The following is a 9224-nucleotide window of genomic DNA, read 5'->3' on the forward strand; positions in this document are numbered from 1 at the left end:
ACCTATCCACAGAGACCTAATAGGCCAGAAAGGACGGGCATGATATATTCAGGGTGCTAAATTAGAAAAAAAATATACAGCCAAGAACACTTTATCCAGCTAGGATGCCATTCAAAATAGAAAGAGTGATAAAAAACTTCCAGGACAAACAGAAACTAAAAGAATATATGTCCACTAAGCCAGCCCTGCAAGAAATATTAAAAGGGATTCTTTAAGTGAAGAGAGAGCCACAAAGTAACATAGACCAGAAAGGAACAGAGACAATATACAGAAATAGTGACTTTACAGGTAATACAATGTCACTAAATTCATATCTTTCAATAATTACTTTAACAGTAAATGGGCTAAATGCCCCAATCAAAAGGCACAGGGTATCAGATTAGATAAAAAAGCAAGACACATTGATAAACTGTCTGCAAGGCACTCATTTTAGACCCAAAACACCTCCAGATTTAAAGTGAAAGCGTGGAAAACCATTTATCATGCTAATGGATATCAAAAGAAAACTGGGGTGGCAATCCTTATATCAGACAAATTAGATTCTAAGCCAAAGACTGTAATAAAAGATGAGGAAGGACACTATATCATAATTAAAGGGTCTATCCAACAAGAAGATCTAATAATTGTAGATATTTATGACCCTAACATGGGGGCAGCCAATTATATAAACCAATTAACAACAAAATTAAATAAACACATTGATAAAATACAATAATTATAGAGGATTTTAACATCCCACTGACTGCAATGGACAGATCATTTAAGCAAAAGATCAACAAGGAAAGAAGGGCTTTGAATGACACACTGGACCAGATGGACTTCACAGATATATTCAGAGCATTCCAGCCTAAAACAACAGAATACACATTCTTCTCGAGTGCACATGAAACATTCTCCAGAATAGATCACATCCTAGGTCACAAATTAGGTCTCCACTGGTACCAAAAGATTGGGATCATTCCCTGCATAGTTTTGGACAATAGTACTTTGAAACTGGAACTCAATCACAAGAGGAAATTTGGAAAGAACTCAAATATATGGAGGCTAAAGAGCTTCCCATTAAAGAATGAATGGGTCAACCAGGAAATTAAAGAAGAATTGAAAAAATTCATGGAAACGAATGAAAATGAAAACACAACTGTTCAAAACTTTGGGGATGCAGCAAAGGTGGTCCTAAGAGGGAAGTATATAGCAATACAAGCCTTTCTCAAGAAACAAGAAAGGTCTCAAATACACAACTTAATCTTACACCTAAAGGAGTTAGAGAAAGAACAGCAAGTAAAGCCTAAACCCAGCAGGAGTAGACAATTAATAAAGATTAGAGCAGAAATCAATAAAATAGAAACCATAAGAACAAGAGAACAGATCAATGAAACTAGGAGCTGGTTCTTTGAAAGAATTAATAAAATTGATAAACCCCTAGCCAGATTTATCAAAAAGAAAAGAGAAAGGATCCAAATAAATAAAATCATGAATGAAAGAGGAGAGATCACAATCAACACTGAAGAAATACAAACAATTATAAGAACATATTATGAGCAAATATATGCCAACAAATTAGGCAATCTGGAAGAATTGGATGCATGCCTAGAGATGAATAAACTACCAAAACTGAAACGGGAAGAAATAGGAAACCTGAACAGAATCATATCCAGCAAGGAAATTAAAGCAGTAATCAAAAATCTCCCAACAAACAAGAGTCCAGGGCCAGATGTCTTCCCAGGGGAATTCTACCAAACACTTTTTTTTAAAGATTTTATTTATTTATTTATTCATTTATTTATTTATTTATTTATTTATGTATTTGAGAGAGAGAGACAGAGATAGTGAGAGAGAGAGCACAAGCGGGAAGGAGAGGGAGAAACAGTCTCTCTGCTCAGCAGGGAGCCTGACATGGAGCTCAATCCCAGGACCCTGGGATCATGACCTGAGCTGAAGGCAGAAAGTTAACCAACTGAGCCACCTGGGCATCCCTCTACTAAACATTTAAAGAAGAATTAATACCTATTCTTCTGCAGCTGTTTCAAAAAGTAAAAATGGAAGGAAACTGCCAAACTCTTTCTATGAGGCCAGCTTTACCTTGATCCCACAACCAGACAAAGACCAAACCAAAATGGAGAGTTACAGACTAATATCTCTGATGAACATGGATGCAAAAATTTTCACCAAAATGTTAGTCAATAGGATCAAACAGTACATTAAAAGGATTATTCATCACAACCAAGGGATTTATTCCTGGGATGCAAGGGTGGTTCAACAACTGCAAATCAATCAATGTGATTCATTACATTAATAAAAGAAAAGAATGGAACCATATGATCCTCTCAATAGATGCAGAAAATCATTTGACAAAGTACAGTAACCTTTCTTGATTAAAGCACCTCACACTGTAGGGATAGAGGGAACATACCTCAATATCATAAAAGCCATCTATGAAAAGCCAACAGCAAATATCATTCTCAATGGAGAAAAACTGAGAGCCTTTCCCCTAAGGTCAGGAACACGGCAGGGATGCCCACTGTCACCACTCTTGTTCAACAAAGTACTAGAAGTCAGCCTCAGCAATCAGACAACAAAAAGAAATAAAAGACATTCAAATTGGCAAAGAAGACGTCAAACTCTCACTCTTTGTAGATGACATGATACTCTATGTGGAAAACCCAAAAGACTCCACCCCAAAATTGTTAGAACTCATATAGGAATTCAGTAAAGTGGCAGGATATAAAATCAATGCACAGAAATCAATTGCATTCCTATACACTAACAAAGAGACAGAAGAAAGGGAAATTAAATAGTCGATCCCATTTACAGTTACACCAAAAACCATAAGATACCTAGGAATAAACCTAACCAAAGAGGTAAATGATCTGTACTCAGAAAAATATAGAATACTCATAAAAGAAATTGAGGAAGACACAAAGAAAAGGAAAAATATCCCATGGTCATGGATTGGAAGAACAAATATTGGTGAAATGTCTATGCTATGTAGAGCAATCTATGCATTCAATGCAATCCGTATCAAAATACCATAAACCTTTTTCACAGAGCTGGAACAAATAATACTAAAATTTGTGTTGAATGAGAAAGATTCCAAATAGCCAAAGGAATGTTAAAAAAGAAAACCAAAGCTGGTCACATCACAGTTCCGGACTTCAAGCTCTATTACAAAGCTGTCATCATCAAGACAGTATGGTACTGTCACAAAAACAGACAACGGACACATAGATTAATGGAACAAAATAGAGAACCCTAAATAGATCCTCAATTCTATGGTCAGCTAATCTTCAACAAAGCAGGAAAGAATATGCAATGGAAAAAAGATAATGTCTTCAACAAATGGTGTTGGGAACATTGGACAGCCACATGCAGAAGAATGAAACAACCATTTCCTTGCACCATTCACAAAAATAGACTCAAAATGGATGAAAGACCTAAATGTGAGACAGGAATCCATCAAAATCCTAGAGGAGAACACAGGCAGCAACCTCTTTGACTTCGGCCACAGCAACTTCCTGCTAGATACATCTCCAAAGGAAAGGGAAACAAAGGCAAAAATGAACTATTGGGACTTCATCAAGATAAAAATCTTCTGCACAGGAAAGGAAACAGTCGACAAAACCAGAAGGTAACCAACAGAATAGGAGAAGATATTTGTAAATGACATATCAGATAAAGGACTAGTATCCAAAATCTATAAAGAACTTACCAAACTCAACACTCAAAGAACAAATAATCCAGTCAAGAAATGGGCAGAAGTCATGAACAGACATTTCTCCAAAGAAGACATAAAGATGGCCAACAGACACATGAAAAAAAAAATGCTCCACATCACTTGGCATCAGGGAAATACAAATCAAAACCACAGTGAGATACCACCTCACACCAGTCAGAATGGCTAAAATTAACAGTCAGGAAATGACAGATGTTGGTGAGGATGCAGAGAATGGGGAACCCTCTTACATTGTTGGTAGGAATGCAAGCTGGTGCAGCCACTCTGAAAAATAGTATGGAGGTTCCTCAACAAGTTGAAAATAGAGCTACCCGATGACTTAGCAATTAAACTACTAGGCATTTACCCCAAAGATATAAATGTAGTGATCAGAAGGGGCACCTGCACCCCAATGTTTATAGCAGCAATGTCCACAATAGCCAAACTATGGAAAGAGTCCTGATGTCCATTGACAGATGAATGGATAAAGAAAATGTGATACACACACACACACACACACACACACACACACACACAATGGACTACTACTCAGCCATCAAAAAATGTAATCTTGCCATTTGCAAGGACATGGATAGAACTAGAGGGTGTTATGCTAAGTGAAAAAGTCAATCAGATAAAGACAATCATATGATCTTACTCATATATGGAATTTAAGAAACAAAACAGAAGATCATAGGCGAAGAGAGGAAAAATTAAAACAAGATGAAATCTGAGAGGGAAACAAACCATAAGAGACTCTTAATAATAGGAAACAAACTGAGGGTTGCTGGAAGGAGGGGCTTGGGGGAGATGGACAGATACTAAGGAGGGCACGTGATATAATGAGCACTGGATGTTATACAAGACAGATGAATCACTGACCTCTACCACTGAAATTAATAATACATTATATATTAATTAACTGAATTAAAATAAAAAAGACTAACCCACTTAAAGATTCGAAAAAGATAGAGTGAATATCTAACATATTGCAGTAAATTATTAGATACTTGAACCTTAATAGATTGAATGGATTTTAAAGTTCTGATCACGTATTGGTTTTAAAGGTAAGTGAAATAATGAAAATCTACAAATCCATTAGTGTTTACAAGTGAGATGACATTTACTGGTTATTATAAATTCAGACTATAATTGCTCCCTGGATATACATCAATTCCCAGGAAGAATATAGTTTGTTAAGAAGGATTTAAAATATAGAATCCATCAGAGTGTTAAGTCTCATGAGATGCATAACAAACAGGAATTCACAGAGCAGATTGTGAGCAGGTGGCCAGAGGTATATAGTGTGCATGGAAAGAGAAAATTTTCAGAGAAAACAAGGGTGAAAAAATTGTTTGAAGGAAAAATTGTCAGCAGTAACAAATTTTGCCATGAAATCAAGAAAACTGAAACCTGAAGAGTGCTCATTGAATTTTTATAGTAGAAATTTAGCAAGAATATTTTCAGTGAGATAGTAAGGTCAAAATTCAGATTAGAATAAAACACTGAGTGAATAGGAGGTACTCATCTTGGGACTCATAGTGTAGGCTTTCCATTCAGAACATTTTTGGAGAAATATGTGAAGCATGTCAAAGAAATTTAATGTCAAAATAGCATATTTTGTGGAAGGAAGAAATTTAAAAATGTTTATATGTAGAGAGGAAGAAACAAATGTAGAGGAAGATATTAGAGGATATTTAATGAAATAAGAATGTTGCATATTTGGGAAGAGAATGAGATGAAAATCAAAGATAAAAGAGAAATTGTTTGATATAAGTCTGAATATCACTGTCCTTGACTTAGATAGATGTTAGGGTGGTTGCACATACAGATAAAGTCAAAAGCAAACATATCTAGCATAAGTGTGTTAGTAACTGACAAGCTCTGTTGTCTTTGTGAAATTAGAAGCATAGTCATATTAAAAAGATGGAGACAAGCTAGGGTATTTGAGAAGAATAAAAAGAATAAGGAATAAATTTCCTATTGAATGTCATAAAGGAGAAAAGACCTGTATGGCACTATGAGTTAATAAGAGTATGATTTCTTATGTGCTTTCCACCCAAGCCTGTTGTGATTTTGGGGATACCCAACATGTGGGTGGGCAGATAAATGTCTCCTATCACATACTTAATTTAATGTTCTTAGACTTGAGCCAATTAATAAGCATTATATTATTTAGAAATGGAAACACTAGTCATCCACAAAGGTCCCTCTCAAATTAATAACTCAAAAGTTAAATGTAAACCTCTTGGCACCAAGCTTAATTGAGTATTCTTCTTAGGATCTCATTTTCAGTCAGATAACTCATCCCTAATTCAATCAATCAATCAACTAGCAAGGATTTTTAAGTATCAAATGCATGCATAACTCTAGTCTTCAGGGCAATATAGGAAGATCTTAAGAAATTTTCTTTACCTTCAAGATTCTTAGATTCTGAAGCAGTACATAATACAAGAACAAATGAAAAATAAGTCAGTAAATATATTCCAAAATTAATAATAATTAGACTCCTAATTATAAATTGATGTAGAAGTAAACTCAAACCTAAATGTTTAAAGCACTTATTAAACTATGGAGTATGAGTTGAAGTCTTTGAATTGAAGTACCTTATAGCATAGTTTAGAAGAAAAAGTAAACATACTTTAATTATTTTTTAACAATAAAAGGCAACAATTACCAAATGACAAATGACAAACAAAATATTTATGGCATAATCTGAATAATGTTGGAATAGGTAATAGTTGATAAAATATTTAAATATGTTTAATATTTGATAAGAAGATGATACATAAGTAATTAGAAAAAAGCAGAGATTTGAAAAAAAAAAGAAAAGAAAAGAAAGAAAAAAGAAGTAAATGAGTACATCTCTCTTTCAGGGAAACCCAGTAGCTGCATTCATATGGTTTAAGTCTGCAGACTACAACTGGATTAACTGGATGGATTCCCAGGTATAACCAAGACTGTATTTTCAATGACCCTTGCTCATGATCAGCTACTGCATTCCATATTACCACCCTCTCACTAAAGAAAATGTATAAGGTAGAGTGATTGTAAAGTTAAAATCTTAGAATCAGACCTATAAATACAGAGAACAAACTGATGGTTGCCAGAAGGAAGGAGGCGAGAGGGATGAGCAAATGAATGAAGGGGAGTGGGAGATACAGGATTCCAGTTATGGAATGAGTAAGTCATGGGAATAAAAGGCACAGTATAGGGAATATAGTCAATGATATTGTAATAGTGTTGCATGGTGACAGATTGAAGCTATACTTGTGGTGAGCATAGCATAATGTATAGAAAAGATGGATTACTGTGTTGTGCATAGTACAATGTACAAACTAATGTAACATTGTGTGTCAACTATATGCAAATCAAAAAAAAAACTTTTTTTAAAGGAAGCATTAAATTATAATTAATGGGACAACTGTCAGCAAGTAGATGGAGGACATAGAGCACTATTTGGAATATGCCTCTTAATAAAAGAGATTTGATGGGAAGACAACTTGAGTAAAGGCATCATCATCTAGGACTAAGAGGAAAATGGTAAACTATTTATACAACAGTACTGACACTTTCAATATTCAAGCATATGGTCCATTTTGGAGGAGTTAAAAACAAAATTGATTCGTTAAGAGTGGAATAGATATGGATGGCTTTGAAAGTCAGTGAGAGGAGATTAGATTTAAAGCTGTTAAGATAAGGAAGTCAAGGGATGCCTGGGTGGCTCAGGTGGTTAAGCATCTGCCTTTGGCTCAGGTCATGATCCCAGGGTCCTGGAATCAACTTCCACATCGGGCCCCTTGCTCAGCAGGGAGCCTACTTCTCGCTCTGCCTGCCAATACCCCTGATTGTGCTCTCTCCCTCTCTTTCTTTCTGACAAATAAATAAATAAAATATAAAGATTAGGAAGCCTATAAAATATTTTGGAACAAGGGAGCAGTAAGAGCAGTATTAATAGAGAATCTACCAAATTTTAGGGTAGAGAGAAATTTAAAGGTCGTCAACTCATATGTACAGGAAGATTAAAATACTGAGATTAATTGGATAGAGATGAAATTGAGAACAGAGAACACAGTTGTGAGGAACATATTGTAAAAGAGACAGTTTCCTTTTCTCTGGTTTTTATGCGTTGGTAACAGAATTATGCCAAACCACTGTAACATCTAGAATTTTGATAGGTTATTAATCTATACTTCTAGTTGGCTTTTAGTGCTTTATAATAAAATTAATTAGGAAAAACAAAATAAATGCTGAGGTGCTTTTAGTCTTGATATGCTAAAATATTATATTTATCTCCAGAAGCATTTATTCTTAGATGTTTTACTAAGATAATCTATAAAATCAGAGCCACAATCTGTGATGATACCAAATTATCTTCTCAACTTGTCTAAATTCAGACACACTATAATATCAATGTGATCTTATAATATGAGATCAGTCTTTAAGAATATGTCTTATCCCTGGCAGATGCCAGATACTTTAAGACAACTAACTCTCATAAAATGATTAAGTAAAGAAATGTGTCTAAACTCATTCATCTCTTCTCAAAGATTTTCAAGAAAACCTATAAAACCTGAATTATTTTTCCTATCAAAAAATTCAATTTTGGGGTACATGGGTGGGTAATCTAAAATGTAAATATCTGGTTTTAACTCCTATTGTATTTAAATTCCCAATAAAACTTCTATATTTTGGGGCATCTGAGTGGCTCAGTGGGTTAAGCAGCTGCCTTCAGCTCAGGTCATGATCCCAGGGTCCTAGGATCGAGTCCTTCTCAGGCTCCCTGCCCTGCAGGGAGTCTGCTTCTCCTTCTGTCCCTTCTCCCACTTGTTCTCTCAATCTCTCTCTCTTTCTCTCTCTCTCAAATAAATTTTAAAAAATCAATTTTTATTTAAAAATCCATCAAAGACAAGCTTCATCTACAGTTTTTTCTAAAACTAAAAGTATTTTAAAATAAGGGAGGCAAATAATAAAGGTTCTGATGCATACAGACAAATTTCAAGAATCTCTTACAAAGATAATGCACAATATTTAACTAAAGTTGTCAAAAGGCCACTGTGGCTCTCATGACAGAAGGAAAGACTGGGCTAGTAGTCAAAAGATTTGGTTTTAGAACCCGAATTTACTACTATTAATTTTCAATTAAACTCACCAGATCCTGCTTTCCTTGTCAGTGAAATGATGAAGAGTAAAATACTACTACTACTAGCAATACTAATATACCAACACTAATAATAATAATTGGCACAAATTTTGGTTTAGTTAACATTTTGAGGATTTAACATGACCAAAGCTCTAAGTTTTACATGCATTATTTTCATTAATCCTTACAAGCTCAAAGAGGATATATCATTGTTACCGTTTTTATTATTTTTTAAGATTTATTTATTTATTGGAGAGAGAGAGTGTTTGTGTGGTGAGGGGGTGGGTGAGGGGTAAAGGGCGAGGGTAGGATAATCCCAAGCAGACTCCGTGCTGACTGTGGTGTCCCATGCCAGGGCCTGATCTCACAACC

This window comes from Halichoerus grypus, chromosome 7 (genome assembly GCF_964656455.1).
Source record: "Halichoerus grypus chromosome 7, mHalGry1.hap1.1, whole genome shotgun sequence".
Lineage (NCBI taxonomy): Eukaryota > Metazoa > Chordata > Mammalia > Carnivora > Phocidae > Halichoerus > Halichoerus grypus.